The 16581-nt window shown below is 45.6% G+C and overlaps 1 long non-coding RNA gene across 4 annotated transcripts; it reads left to right on the top strand.

Moving 5' to 3' along the window:
- Positions 1-586: 586 nt before the first annotated feature.
- Positions 587-8863, top strand: LOC142905400 (uncharacterized). Of its 4 annotated transcripts, none has more exons than XR_012929554.1 (5): positions 587-840; positions 3617-3697; positions 5510-5565; positions 5901-6017; positions 7753-8863. It is a non-coding gene; the product is annotated as an uncharacterized LOC142905400 (long non-coding RNA). The 4 variants fall into 4 exon arrangements; XR_012929553.1 differs by having other exon boundaries at positions 7908-8863; XR_012929555.1 differs by having other exon boundaries at positions 3621-3697; positions 7908-8863.
- The last annotated feature ends 7718 nt before the right edge of the window (positions 8864-16581 follow it).

Raw genomic sequence — 16581 nt, forward strand, 5'->3', positions numbered from 1 at the left:
AATCCTAGCAATGATTGCTAAGCCAGAATCCATCTTCTCAGTTGAAATTGTCTCTGTGCTTGTATATGTGGATAGCCTCATGAACGAATCTCTCATGGTAGCCAGATGGCTTACATTTGTTCACCAAATTATCTAAAACACTAAATACCACTAATGTAAAACTAACTTCATCCTGAAGTCTCTAAAAACATTAATATACGTATTTAAGGACTATGATCCGGATGCATGGCTCATGTGTGCCCTGCTGCATAACGCAACAAAGATATATAAATATAAAAAATAGTCCTCCTGTGTCCGTACGTTTCCCTCTCTCGAACTACTCAACACTTCAAAACGTTTGTTTGAGGGGCTCCGAAGTAAAACTACACTCACGACCATCACTCACCACACACCTCAGCAGACTCGCGTGAAGCCGACATCCCCCGATGCCCCCCCCCCACTGTAGATGACGGCCCCCCACTGTAGATGACGGCCCCCCACCACTCAATAGGGGGGCTCCCTCCCCCGCCTGTCAATCTCCCCATCCTCCCACGAGGTCACCCCCCCCCCCCGCAATGGACAGTGCCGACCCGGGGGGGGAGGGGCGGAACGAAGGGGGCGGGGACTCGCAATGGCCGCTCGCTACGAAGTCGATCTGAACGATCGTTACAGATGCATATTTGTTAATCCCTTATCAGTGCCCTACCTTATTACAGAGCAATTCAGACCTTATTGGTCACCCCGTGCCCTTATAAATCTCAACGTTCATCCCACAAGGGTCTCATCACAAGGAAGAAACACAACATTTTTTTAACTCAATTTCCCTGTACACGAATACGCGCGAACCGTATGGGTTGACAGGTAAGAAGATGCACACACACACACTCGAACGTGATTGTGTTTTGCCGATATCGCTGATGCTCCTGTGCGTCTTTTTATCGTGGAAATGTCGTGGGTTTACTCACCAAACGCACCGGTGTTGCTGTTTCCGTGACAAACCTCACTAATTATCTGTGTAGGGTGAGGCGGCTTTAACGACATTCATATTTACGCGATAGAACCCAAAAAAAACAATTATGGATAATGTTTGCATGTCCGTATTCAGGCAAGATTTGGTTTAATTTTGCCAACGGGTAAAACTCATTCAGCCAATATATGTTCCATTTTTATTGGGGACCTCGTTACAGAAACCTGGTTACAACAAAATAAACATGCACAAAGCAATACACGGTCAAGTTCCGAATAGCAAGGTCGTGCATCAACATGATAACACGTGTGCAATGCGAGGAGAACACATCACATACACACGAAAAAATATAACCTTACTAAACTCTGCAAAGCAGAGCGATCGTTTGCGCAGGGATATTTTTTCCCCGTGATAAATGCACTGAATAGGCGAGGGGAAACTTATTTTAAGTTGACGGAGGACCACAGATTACAGGTGTGTGTACAACTGCTTGTGCGTGAATTTTAATCTCCCGCCGTGTAATGGTTGGCAGCGCACCGCGGGCTGACAATCCAGAGGCCGATTCTGTAGCCCGGCGCGGCAGCTGAAACGTTGGACAACTTTATTCAATGCTTAAATTCCCACCACCCAGCAGCCCACCTCGCCGTCCACCCACCACGGTGGCGATGTGTTAACAACTCCCGACCCTGACGCCTGCTGCTGTATATTTTGAATCTGTCTCTCATCACCACGGTGGCTATGAGATGTTGACTACCTCGCCTGGTGTACAGGAGGTCATGGGTTCGATCCCAACCCTGACGCCTGCTGCTGTATATTTGAAATCTGTGTGCCTCTCATTACCACGGTGACTATGAGATGTTGACTACCTCGCCTGGTGTACAGGAGGTCATGGGTTCGATCCCGACCCTGACGCCTGCTGCTGTATATTTGGAATCTGCGTCTCTCATCACCACGGTGGCTATGAGATGTTGACTACCTCGCCTGGTGTACAGGAGGTCATGGGTTCGATCCCGACCCTGACGCCTGCTGCTGTATATTTGGAATCTGCGTCTCTCATCACCACGGTGGCTATGAGATGTTGACTACCTCGCCTGGTGTACAGGAGGTCATGGGTTTGATCCCGACCCTGACGCCTGCTGCTGTATATTTGAAATCTGCGTCTCTCATCACCACGGTGGCTATGAGATGTTGACTACCTCGCCTGGTGTACAGGAGGTCATGGGTTCGATCCCGACCCTGACGCCTGCTGCTGTATATTTGAAATCTGCGTCTCTCATCACCACAGTGGCTATGAGATGTTGACTACCTCGCCTGGTGTACAGGAGGTCATGGGTTCGATCCCGACCCTGACTCCTGCTGCTGTATATTTGGAGTTTGCGGTGTCTCTTTCCCCGTGGTCGCATGGATTCTTCTCCAGTTTTCCCCTCTACATTTAGAAACAGGCGTTTAGAGTATTTGACTTCTATACATTTCCACATAAGCCACCTCGTTGAGGTATCATTTGTGACCAGGAGGCTTCTGGAAAAAATAGCTAATAGCTCAGTCGGCCTTAGCTGGTAAAATAAAAAAAATACTAGTTTAGTTAATCTGTTCCTCATTATCATCTCTTCTAACTCTTAATCCCCTCCTCATCTCCCTTTCTCTTCCTCCTATCTCTCTCTATTCGTCCATCGTTCATCTATTATATATTCTTCATACCCTCTTTCGTTTCCCATTACTACTCTACTAACACTACCCCAATTCTCATAACTGTGGACAGACAGAATTACAATTATCTATACTCTTTGGTTCTTTCAGTATAGTCACCTGATGAAGGAAGCTTGCGTTGCCTCCGAAACGTCGTGATTTAATTTAGTTTTCATTTTTGTTTTATCTTATTTAATGTATTTAATTTTTACCTACGTGACTTTATCAAAAGAACCGAAGAGTATGGACCCTTGCAGTCACGAACACTTCAAATCAAGAAGAATTACAATGAGTAAAAAAAACCGCGCTAAATCGCTCATGCAGCTTAATACTGTACACATGTGCAGCCGTGAATAGTTTGTAAATGAGGCCAACCCCAGAGAGAAATGCTAACATTACATATTCCTGGGCATTCTCTCTGCCGCAAGGACTCTAAAAACAACCTGTAAATAACGTTTATCCTGAGCTATCTCTCCATGCCCAAAAACTGGAAAAGTAAAATCTGATCACAACACACATGAACCCGTACTGTACCTTTACAATAAATCTCATCAGAAATCACTTAACCAAGACGCACCTGTTTATTTTGGAAAACACCATAACCTGTTCACCAATTTTTCAAAGTTACTAAATACCACTAATGTAAAACTAACTTCATCCTGAAGTGTCTGAAAACATTAATATACTTATTTAAGGACTATGATCCGGATGCATGGCTCATGTGTGCCCTCCTGCATAACGCAACAAAGACATATACATATAAAATACTCCTGTGCCCGTACGTTTCCCTCTCAAACGACTTAACACTCAAAAACGTTTGTTTGGGGGGCTGCTATGTAAAACTACACCACCCACCCCCCACCACCACCCTCCCCACCACCACCCTCCCCACCCCCCATCACCACCCTCCCCACCTCCCCCTCCCGTATACCAGGCGAGGTCGTTAACATATCCTACGTGGTGTTGCATCTGTGTTGGTCCCAGGAAGCGTGCTGCCCGCTGACGCCGGTGTGTCTACATGTTTGCGATGCTCTCTACAAGCTACCAACACCGGAGCACACTACGGTACTGAGAATGTGGAACGGGAAGCGGCGGTGTGGGCCCATTGGGGGCCCTGAGCAGATACATTTTATTTTGGGTGCATCACGTGACTACAAGCATTATGCGCTGGAGCAGTTGAAATTTACTTTCTCTTCCCCACATTCAGGACCTCCTTCAGACATTTAATCAAGATCATTAAAATTCTCAGACTGTGCATTGCTCATTCTCCCATGGTCTAGGCGTCACACTTGGGTGGTGACGGTGCCTTGGCAATTGCGGCACCTAAACTCTGGAACTCGTTGCTCCTTCGAGATCAGGACTTCCAAGACAAAACATTTCAAATTTGGACTAAAAACGCATCTGTTTAAAATGTCTTTCTCACTTTTCCTTGGTTGACATTAAATTATGTTACAGCTTCCCATGCATAGCGCCCTGAGAACGATTGTTTAAAGGCGCTTTATAAATGTAAATTATTATTAACTCAGTTTACAGAATAGTACAAAGTTTCACGAAACAAATGCTTAAATACGTTGTGACTTGTTTTGCACAGTGCCATTGTAATGGTGAGCTTTTTAATTGTTATCAGGATGTGAATTGAGATCTTTGGCACAGCTCTGCTGTTATTTTTTTTCCATATGCATCCAGGACCCCTTGAGCTGTTTGGAGCCATACACTTTTTAGTTGCTGAACCCTCATCACAATCCTACGCTGTGAACGCATGCAAATTAAATGTTTCTGAACAATGTTTTCCTGATGATCTGTTCTGACAATTCTGTCAATAAATACGTTTTCAGAAACGCGATGTAATAAACGGACCAATGGAACACTTTGTGGCACCGTTGACCAGAAATGTTGGCCTGATTAAATTCTGCGACAAAGCGTTCATAACGGAATTAGTACATTTGACAAGTTTGACGCGAATACGTTACATTTTAAGTAAAATAAACAAGGCGTAGACCTGGTACATGTTTAGCGTGGTGACACCCACTTTTATTGGGTTTTACGGAGGAAGGTACTCGTACAGGCTACAATTATGATTGCGAAGATAACATGAATCATGAAACATGTCTCACAGCGTGAAAAGCAAAACTGTAAAATGGTGTTTAGCAGTGACAGCTGTGGTGACGACATGTCAACTACCTCGTCTGCTATGCAAGGAGGTTGTGGATTTTATCACAACCCTGATCTGTTGCTCCACCCAAAGCTTCGGGTCTTTTCAGCCATAGTCATGCCCTCCCTTCTCTATGCTTGTGAAACATGGACCCCTCTAATGGAACATCTGCGCCGATTTAGAAACATTCAGGCCTGCTTGCCTACGATCCAAAATGGGCTTAACCAGGCATCTATTCACCGGATAAAGGGGGCTAAACAGGCGTGGTACGGGTTAGAGAAGAGATGGAATGATGCGGTACAGGAGGTTATGGAGCTGGGTTGACTTGCCAAAGACTGGTACGAGTGGTGTCAAGATCGGCCTCTATGGAGACTCGTGAAGGATGCCACTGGGCAGTTGGAGGCCGTCGCCTTCCAACAACAACAGAGGGAAAAGGAGCGACGCTTACGACGAACGGAGAGCAGGCGGCTAAAACACAGCAAGATGGCACAGCAGGGGGCACAGGAGGTGCATCTGTCAGTCATCTCAGTCAACCCATTGCACCTGGGTCTATCCCTTGACCTACTGTCAGTGAGCCTTCGACACTCCACGTGGACTCAATGCACCTGGCCTACCATAGGCGGCGTGGTGACATCACCTCACTCAGTGGCGAATGGCGGGTATTTGTACGCGCGTGCCTCGTCTATGTCTTTGTGTGTCTGTGTGCATGCCTGCCCCGTGTGTAGAATTGTGTTGACTGATTGCACCCCTTCCAACAATAAAGCCAGCATCAGGACTCGCGGTAAGTCAGAATCAGAATATTTATTGTCATTCGCAGCACGCAGTACCTCAATAAAAATGTACATTAAAATCTTAACTCTTGATACATTACGAAAACTACTTGCCAATCACATTTACATTTCCGATGCGAACAGGTCTCTGGAAAAATTATATTTATCAGCGGAAGAATGTCCTAGGTCGCTTCCAGAGGCCTTTCTTCTTATGGATTTTCGCTGCGACTGGCTCCTGTGCCGGCTCCTGTGCCGACTGCTGTCTCAAAACGCTGCGCTGAATATGCTGCTGCTGATGATGACAATGCTCTGGTGCATATTCTTTGATCTTCTCCTGTTGCTCCAGGACTGCACGGCTGCTCTTGTACAGTCAGTGGCTTTGGGGAGTCCACCTGGAGGTCGGCGTGTGCAGCTTCCGAGGGGACACTGTGGGAGACAGCAGAGAGGGATGAAACGGACAGTGGTCAGTATTAAAAACACGAGGACAGGGCGATGATTGCATCGATGTTCAAAATTTATTTTGGTAAACGTTGGAATTTTCATTGGTAAGGTCACCGAATTCCTGCCCCCAACCCTGCTCAATGCGTTCCACCACGAAGCACTTTGTTTGATTGATGCTGCGATGCTCATTGATTCCGACCAGCCATCCTGTCATTCATTGGCTAATACATGTATAGTATTACCACGGCCATAGTTCTTATAAATTTAATATCTTGATACCTCTACTAATGTCAAGGACTCAATTTACTAGGTTGACCGTTTCCTGAGCTCTACCATGCACACGCATTATATTAGAGGACAAACTATTTATCTTCCTCCTTTCCATACTCTGACTATCTTATGATCTTGTGTTTAAGTGTTGAGATAATAACAAATATACAGCCCTTTGTCAATCTATTACTAAGTGGAAAATGCCTCCGCACTGCCATGAAAGTCATGGGAAGTGTTTTACCATTCGTCACTGTTCTTGTCACTACGGGTGGGTGCACAAGGCTACCTGGGATCTGTTCTAAATATCACTCGCCACTCATGTTAGCCGTGGCTGAAAATTCACAGTGCAGCAAAGAAACAATTGTGTGACTGGTTCCGTCATATAAGTGTTTAAAACGTTTCATCATTGAATTCTGGCTGCCACCTCCTCCCCCGTGTTGGCAATGCCGTCTGCTACTTTTCATCAGCGAGTCGTGGAACTCCCTGGGCTGTGGGCACGTGCTTGCTCTGGTGGCGAGGTCATTATCCGGAGCAGCGGCGGTGACATTTGTGGTGGTGGCTGTGCTCACGGCAGTCATAGTGGCATCTTCCTTGCTGTGAACACAAGAAACAAAAAGCGGCAAAATGTCAAAAGGCTGAACTCTGCAATAGAATGCAGAATAAGGGGCAAGTAGCTAGTCGTAATCAACTATTTATCACAGTTGATTATAGTGGAATAAATTATGTTCACCATAATTTGTGTTTACAATGTGAGAAAGGCTATCGCAATTGTTACAGCAAAGAACCATAGCTAGCCACAACCACTCAATAACCTCCACTATTCACAACAACCATGCCACAACCATACAGCCCTTTCACGATTGTTTATCCCTGTGTTGTGTTCATCACTCGTTACTTAACTTGCACTTCGGCCTGACTCCAGGGTTTCTGGCAACGTCATGGCTCACCAACCACCCCCTTTTGATCAAGGGTTTAAGCCGTTATTGTGCCGATCATGTCAGATCTTCACCAATTTCTCTCTTCTCTGAGAAAACCAGACCATTATCGCTCGCTTGACGGGCTACGGATGAAAACTCAATGGGAGGGTTGGTCTGATTCCGGGATGACGTCTCAAATCGCCTCTGTCTTAGGTGAGCACAGCCTTGGTGTCAAAAGGGATACGTCAATCCCAGCTCACTCTCAGCACCATTCATGTCCCTGTCACTGCTGCTGGAACGGCTGTCCGAGTTGTCCCAGCTCACGGCATCCCACGGTGGACCAACGGCCAGCTCGTCCGTTTGGACAGCGGCGTCGACCTGCCCCTTGATTGTGCCGTGCTAGCATCCCGCTCCGCTAGCCACGTGTCTGCTGATTGTGCGTTTGTGCAGCTACAGTGGCAACTCATCTGCAGATTGTTCACTGCGCTTGCTTTTACTCACTCCGAGAGGACTTTCTTCTTCCGGGACTGCACCGTGACCCCCTCCTTTTCCACCTCCTGCCCCAAGCAGGTGCCCTGAGTCGACCCCGCCCTGGACTCTGGAATGTCAATTTCCAGAGTCCGTTCGTAGCCAATGCGCATGAATTTAAGTTTAATTGTTTTTTGCTGATGTGGCTGCTGCACCTGCAAGTCTTTAACTGCTCCTTTTTATTGTCGTCTACACAGGTTTTCCTGTGAAGTACCGCGTTGCTGTGAGTTCGACGATCCAATGGTCGCATGTACAGCTTCCTAGGGGACACTGGGATACAGCGGAGAGAGATTAAACGGACAGTGGTCAGTATTGGAAACATAAGCAAAGCGATGATTGCATCGATGTTCAAAATACCTTTTGGTAAACGTTAGAATTTTCTTTGTTATGGTCACCTAATTCCTGCCCCAAACCCAGCTCAATGGACCCACCACGAAGCAATTTAATTGATTGCCGGCGACGATCATTGATTCATTCCAGCCATCCTGTTGTTCATTGGCTTCTTCATCAATAATGGATAGTTATTACCACGGCCATAGTTCTAATAAATTTTATATCTTGATACCTCTGCTAATGTCAAGGACTCAATTCATTAGGTTGACCGTTACGTACATGTTATGTATAGCGTTTATTGTTAAATTTGAATCGCAGTTCCTTTGATTACTGTTGTTAGATTGTTTTTACAGCTTTATTTTGGTGTTTTTGAAAACATGGTTAAGCCATGTTTCTTGCGGAAGTGCGGAGTTGGCCTGATAACTTTAATCTAAATTGTCTTATGGTTGTTATTGTTTGACTTGCATCACACTGGGATTTTTGCACACAGCGTTGTAATGCAGTGGGTTTTTTTTCTGGAAGATTTGCTGGTTTATCAAGGATGTTTCTGTTGCGTGTCGTCGCTTTTAGATGTTCTCTTCATACTTTGTTTGTTGCGGTTGCACCCGACTCAAGAGCAGGGCTATACCTAAATAATGAAACTTGAACCTGAGCTCTACCACACACACTCATATTACACGACAAACTATGCATCTTCCTCCTTTCCACACTCTGACTATCTCATGATCTTGTGTTTAAGTCTGTTGTAAGATTATAAATAATAAGGAATATACAGCCCTTTGTCAATCCATTGATGAATAAAAAACCGTCATACCCGGAAGTCATGGGAAGTGTTTTACCATTTGTGACCGTGCTCGACACTACGGATTGATTCACGAGGCGACCTGGAATCTATTCTAAATATCACTCACCACTCATGTTAGCTGCGGCTGATAATTCACAGTGTCGCAGACAAACGACTGTGCGACTGTTTCCGTCATATAATTGCTTCCAACGTTTAATGAATACTTGTTGGCTACCCCCTCCTCCCCCGAGTTGGCAATGCCGTCTGTTACCCTTCGCCAGCGGGTCTTGGGACTCCCTGGACCCGCGGGCACGTTGTTGCCCTGGTCGCACGGGCCAGCATCCGGAGCATCAGCAGCAGTGGCAATGGTGGTGCTATGAACACAAGAAACAAAAGTGACATAATTTTTAAAAGGCTGAACTCTGCAATAGAATGGAGAAAACAGGCACTTAGATAAATAAAATAATGAAGTGAATGAAAACACTAATGTAGACTGTAGCTTGGTTCTTAATTGGAGTGAGTGTACTGGTAGTCTATAATGTAGACTGTAGCAATGGTTAAGCTGGGTGAGTGTACTGGTAGTCTATAATGTAGACTGTAGCCTGGTTCTTAACCTGAGTGAGCGTACTGGCAGTCTATAATGTAGACTTGTTATTGGTTCTTTCAGTAATATAAATAAATAAACTATGACGTTTCGATCGCAACACAAAAGGTCATCGGTAAAACGGGTTAGCCTCTAAAGGCAAACTTTATATAAGGGTTTAAAGCTTTCGTGACTGCAATGATTCATCTTCTTTGGTTCTTTCGGTAAAGTCACGTAGAATGAGAATAAAATAATAAATTGTTATTTTATTTTATCAATTTATTATTTTATTCTCATTCTACGTGACTTTACCGAAAGAACCAAAGAAGGTTTATATAAGGGTTTAGAGATGGGCGTAGCCCAAGTGTGCCAGCAGCATGGGTGGGGCAGCTAATGTTAATGTAGGAAAAGACAAGCAACTACACCAATCAAAGGCCCACCAGGCAATTATTGGTGTAGCGTTTTGATGAGGGAATTCTTTTGGAATGGATGGTGCTGAGAATCAAGTTTTAGGTAGGCGTCAGGATGGGTTATTTTCCTGTAGACAATGACTCATTGAGCCATCTGTTCTGTTTTTGAATAGGACATCCAAGAAAGGTAGCATGCCATCCTTTTCTACCTCCATGGTGAATTTGATGGATGGGTGTATGGAATTGATGTGGTTGAGGAATTGGTTCAGAGCTGGTCAGCCATGTGGCCAGATGACAAACGTGTCATCCACGTACCTCATCCACAAGGACGGGTATAGAGTGGATGCCTGGATGGCGTCCGTCTCATTTCTTAAAATGAAAATATTGGCTACAACCGGAGATAAAGGGAGAACCCATTGAGGTGCCTTCAGTTTGTAGGATGTTTCATTTCAGGTGAAGTATGTATTGGTGAGGCAGTGTCTCACCAGGGCCGGTACATCAGCATTCAATACTTGTTGGACCAAATCTTCAATTATTGCAATGGTATCGGACACAGGAACTCTGGTGAACAAAGAAACTACATCGAAACTAACAAGCACATCACCTGGGGACAGTGAGATGTCTTTTATTGACGATACCAGGTGATAAGAATAGGGTTTTTCCCCTTTTTTCTGGCAACAAAACTGAAACCTTTTTACAAGGATTCATGTCTGCATTAACCACAATACCTGCAGTCAAAATGCAAACAAAAACATACTATGATAATATATGCATTGTCCTTGAAACTGATTGGTCCACACCAAGGGACGACTTTCTTTTGAGCCTCGACCATTATGGTGCTCGACCAGATGACGCCAAAAGGCGTACAGCTCAAAGACAATGCACTATCAAAGTAATGAGGGCTCGGGGTGAGCATCTACATTTTTAGACCTTTGCCAGTACCAAAATATAATAATAGAGTTTTTCCCCTTTTTTCTGGCAACAATACTGAAATCTTTTTACAAGGATTCATGTCTGCATTAACCAGACATAATTATATAATTATAATACCCCCCCTCCGCCTCAAATCACTGCACCTGAAATGAGTTAAATGATGACGTCACCCTGCTGCTCTATTTAAGACCGGGAGCAAGCGAGGGCTTTACCATTCTGGCGAATTGCCCAATGATGCTGGATGTAATTACCAGCGAAACGTCGTACTCAAATTGTAAATGTTGTGGATTCACTCTTCAACACACCGGTGGGCTAAAGTAGTGAACTATTTGTCTTTTGTCAACGTGACACTTTTTTGCTGATTGGCTGTGTCGGGTGGTGGAGGGTTACGACACATTTATAAATAACGCGATCTAACCCAAAAACCTTTATTATGAATAATATTGGTCGCGAAAGCCTACGTGTTTAACTATATTCCGTTTGTATAACCTTGCAAACACCAAGGAATACGAATTCCCAGGATCAAGAAACTTACCTCTTAACCCAGGATATCGGAAATAAAATGATAAAGCATACACACGTATGACGAAAATTAATAAAAACTGAGGAAGGGCCAGGATAACGGGGTGAATCACAATCTTGTTGAACATAAAACAAATGATATTTTAGCGATGGTAAACCGACGGCAACGGAGAGAGAGCCTCCCGGCCGTCTTTGTCTTCCCGCAGAACGTGATAAGAATATGCATACGCTCAAGAGAGCACTTTCCCTTGAAATAAAATAAAAAAAACCACGATGGAAAACTAACACAACAGACCTTGAGTCACATACAGAATCATAACTGCAAGTGGTACGATACCAAACTATGATGGAATAAAATGTTAACTTTAAAAACCTTAACCCAACCTTTGTGTGTAGGAAAAGGTCATACAGGGGGGGAACTGGCCCTCCCTCTCGCACAGGCAGACAGAGAGACGCCTTCGAGACGACTTGTAACATCTGTTTTTTTATGGTTTATGGAAAGAGGAGGGCAACAGAACCATGCCATAAATGACACACACACTGACACATACGGACACACACACTCCAGACCACGACACACAGCTAAATCACGGAGCTCCGCCCTTGTAAGGAGGAGCCATCAGCCAGCGGACAAGCTCAGCAACCAGCCGACCAGCTCAACTCATCCCTGCAGAAGAAGATCAACCATCAGAAGATCAACCACCACCGACGCAGAAGTAGTCTCTACAGCTCACCATAATGGCGAGCCTCGCTGTTTAGTGACAGGCTACGCGGTGCGAGTCAGCACCATCAAAAGGAGCATCGCAACGAACGTGTATCGCCAGCGCCAGATAGCGCAACCAGTAATCATCACGTCAACGACACAACTGTGAGCCAGCCACCATGCCGACGGCGCACAACCGCCACTACGAGCGAGCTGTGATCGCCATCTACCGACGACCATCGCAACTACAGAGGGAAAAAAGTATTTGATCCCCTGCTGATTTTGTACGTTTGCCCACTGACAAACAAATGATCAGTCTATAATTTTAATGGTAGGTTTATTTGAACAGTGAGAGACAGAATAACAACAACAAAATCCAGAAAAACGCATGTCAAAAATTGTATAAATTGATTTGCATTTTAATGAGGGAAATAAGTATTTGACCCCCTCTCAATCAGAGAGATTTCTGGCTCCCAGGAGTCTTTTAAACAGGTAACGAGCTGAGATTAGGAGCACATTCTTAAAGGGAGTGCTCCTAATCTCAGCTTGTTACCTGTATAAAAGACACCTGTCCACAAGCAATCAATCAGATTCCAAACTCTCCACCATGGCCAAGACCAAAGAGCTCTCCAAGGATGTCAGGGACAAGATTGTAGACCTACACAAGGCTGGAATGGGCTACAAGACCATTGCCAAGCAGCTTGGTGAGAAGGTGGCAACAGTTGGTGCGATTATTCGCAAATGGAAGAAACACAAAATAACTGTCAATCTCCCTCGGCCTGGAGCTCCATGCAAGATCTCACCTCGTGGAGTTGCAATGATCATGAGAACGGTGAGGAATCAGCCCAGAACAACACGGGAGGATCTTGTCAATGATCTCAAGGCAGCTGGGACCATAGTCACCAAGAAAACAATTGGTAACACTACGCCATGAAGGACTGAAATCCTGCAGTGCCCGCAAGGTCCCCCTGCTCAAGAAAGCAAATATACATGCCCGTCTGAAGTTTGCCAATGAACATCTGAATGATTCAGAGGACAACTGGGTGAAAGTGTTGTGGTCAGATGAGACCAAAATGGAGCTCTTTGGCATCAACTCAACTCGCCGTGTTTGGAGGAGGAGGAATGCTGCTTATGACCCCAAGAACACCATCACCACCGTCAAACATGGAGGTGGAAACATTATGCTTTGGGGTGTTTTTCTACTAAGGGGACAGGACAACTTCACCGCATCAAAGGGACGATGGACGGGGCCATGTACCGTCAAATCTTGCGTGAGAACCCCCTTGCCTCAGCCAGGGCATTGAAAATGGGTCGTGGATGGGTATTCCAGCATGACAATGACCCAAAACACACGGCCAAGGCAACAAAGGAGTGGCTCAAGAAGAAGCACATTAAGGTCCTGGAGTGGCCTAGCCAGTCTCCAGACCTTAATCCCATAGAAAATCTGTGGAGGGAGCTGAAGGTTCGAGTTGCCAAACGTCATCCTCGAAACCTTAATGACTTGGAGAAGATCTGCAAAGAGAAGACAAAATCCCTCCTGAGATGTGTGCAAACCTGGTGGCCAACTACAAGAAACGTCTGACCTCTGTGATTGCCAACAAGGGTTTTGCCACCAAGTACTAAGTCATGTTTTGCAGAGGGGTCAAATACTTATTTCCCTCATTAAAATGCAAATCAATTTCCAACATTTTGACATGCGTTTTTCTGGATTTTGCTGTTGTTATTCTGTCTCTCACTGTTCAAATAAACCTACCATTAAAATTATAGATTGATCATTTCTTTGTCAGTGGGCAAACGTACAAAATCAGCAGGGGATCAAATACGTTTTTCCCTCACTGTACAACAACGTGTTAACTCGTCAACCTACGTCAGCCGAACCCGAACCGACTACTGTGAGAGAAGAATCAACTAAAACGTATGACGCACACTGCCCCCCGCCACACAGCAAACCAGGCGTCTGCTTGACGCAAAGAATCAACTCCAAACACTGACTACTCATCACAATCCATATCCCTCACACATACACGAGTCAGGAACAAAAAGCCTAATCCTTAAGACGTGAACCATCAGTGGCCTTGAAAACATCGCGACAGATCAAGTGATAACAATCCGTCGTTATAAGTATATTCATAATTTTTCCCTCAAATCTTTTGTTTGGGTTGTACTTCTAATCGCATAAATTACCAATAGATCCATCAATACGAATTGATCCTTGACACCTTCACCACGGAGCTACGCTCACGGGGGGGGGGGGGGGGGGGTGGAATAGCGTGTCTAACCAGGTTTCCTTATCAGGCGATTTGGTCCACAATTAATTAAAATTTGGCCCAAGATAAGGATCTCAGGGGAGGACGCGCACCCCATCGCCCACCCTCACTCCAAGCCATATCTGTAATCATATAATCTTGCCGATGGATCTATCGATATATTTGTGCCTTTGGGAATAATATCTGTCTTTGACTGCCTTTTCCTATGAATACCGTCGCATAATATTAAGGACATATTTTCCACATGCTCGTGTAGTAATAATTAATTGCTCTGCTACAAAGTGAAACAACGTGACAAGAATTGCCTGGAGGGTTGCTTATGGATCTATGAATGAACCCGGTACTGTGTGTGCAAATTCCAGTATAATCATTCATAATAGAGTATTCAGGTTTGTTTAGAATAGCGTATGCATGTTTTTTTAACGACTCTCTCTCACCAACTAAGCTCGCGTTACGCGGTGAAATTAATAATATGTGCCGTTGCCAAAGGGAAACAACGCAATCGTGATGGTTACTGCGATGGTACTGTATTGATAATCCCAAGTCGAGAGTTGCATCTTCTAGAGTTAAGGTTTAGTTAGAAAATAAAATTGATTAATGCAGAAGTGATTGTGTGTTTCTTTCCGGAATTCTGCATAAGAACTGTTCTGCATTGAGATATGAACTTGGAGACCTTACATAACACACTAATACACTCAGTAATTGTTAAAGCGAGAATAATTGTATTACCGATCGATAATACGAAGTTAAACAACGAAGTGGAGCTTACTCTGGCATACATGCATCACACTAGCATAACTTCATATGATTAATTGTCTCATCCCGATTGAAAACTGACCCTCATCAACGAGGCGGGGCTTGATTATCATAACGGCTGGCATTAGCATAATCACCACCACTCGCATACATTAATACGATTATCTCTCGAATTAGCATAATTTATACGCATAATTACAACAATTAACATAATTTAGGATAATTACGCATTGTCAAAAATTTCATTTAATTTTTATTATTTTCATCAAATTTTCATAACCTACATATATAACACTCGATCGAGGTGCTCGTCAAAAGTCTGGCTAAAGACAATAATATTGTCTAGATAGATCAGGCAAGCATCCCACTGGAGCTCAGCGAGGACCAGCTCCATCAAGCACTGGAAAGTCGCTGGGGCCGAGTGAAGACCCATAGGCAGCCGGTTAAATTCGAAGAGGCCCTGCGGTGTGCGGAAGGCCGTCTTAGACTTGGACGCTTTGTCAAGAGGCAATTGCCAGAATCCTGACAAAACGTCCAGCATTAAAAAATAACGCGCACCTGCCAGGGCATCGAGCGACCCGTCCATCCTGGGGAGCGGATATGCATTGGCCATGGAGATTTTATTTAGCTGCCGAAAATCCACGCAAAATCGGAGGCTGCCGTCATGTTTTTAAAAACGAGGACAATCGGTGCCCCCCAATTATGCCCAACGAATTCCCGTTAGTGGCGAAACACGGTACATCAACTGGCCGCAATGAACGACAGTTTCTGGGTAGAATGTAAAAAATGAGGTCCGAGATGATGGTTGCCGATGCGCCGGTGTTGACCATCATCCGGACCTCAACCCCCTCTATGAAGCCAATTACAGTGGAGAAACCTGCAGCCGCGACAACCACCCTGTGGGCCAACTGGGACCACTGACCCGGTCCAAGCACCCGATCGTTACCCCAATTACTCAGCTCCTCACCGCCTGACGCATGCCCGTCCCGAAGAAAGTGATGGTGTGCGTGTGTGGTGCGTGAGGTGCCACGACTTGCCTGAGCCTGAGGGCGATCGCTATTCTTGTGTCCGTGGTCCGAGGTTGCCGCGACGGGGAGCTTGGCAGCCGGATGATACGTGGTCCCACAGGTCGCATTTGTAGCAGGTGAAAGACGACCCGGCAAAGCGTGGAGTCGTCCGTTCCTGCTGGTGTGGGTCCCTCCGAGGTCGGCGGTCATTGGACCTCCAGGCACTTGCCGAGGATGAAGCGAAGGCGTGGTCGGGAAGTTGCCCCTCCTCGGAGCTGCAGGCGTCGGCCGGGCCAATATCGTCGGCCGACGGCATAACAATGCAAAGCTCCTAAGCCAAGCTCAGGAGCTTCTGCAGCACCAGCAAGTCGATGGCCTCTTGGTCCATGTGAGGGTAAGCGGCCCTTGCCAGAGCCAGCAGCGCGCTGCGGAACGCCAGCGCCGACTCTGAGTCTGCTCTCCTCCGGATGTCGAAATGGTAGCGGGAGTCGGATGGCAGTCCGTAAATCGCCTGCATGTGCCGGAGGGTGCCTTGCAACGTAGACCGATCTGCTGGCGGGATTGTGATGAACG

Source organism: Petromyzon marinus, chromosome 53, assembly GCF_048934315.1.
Source record: "Petromyzon marinus isolate PM22_M1 ecotype Great Lakes invasive population chromosome 53, UKy_Petmar_22M1.pri1.0, whole genome shotgun sequence".
Classification (NCBI taxonomy): Eukaryota; Metazoa; Chordata; class Hyperoartia; order Petromyzontiformes; family Petromyzontidae; genus Petromyzon; species Petromyzon marinus.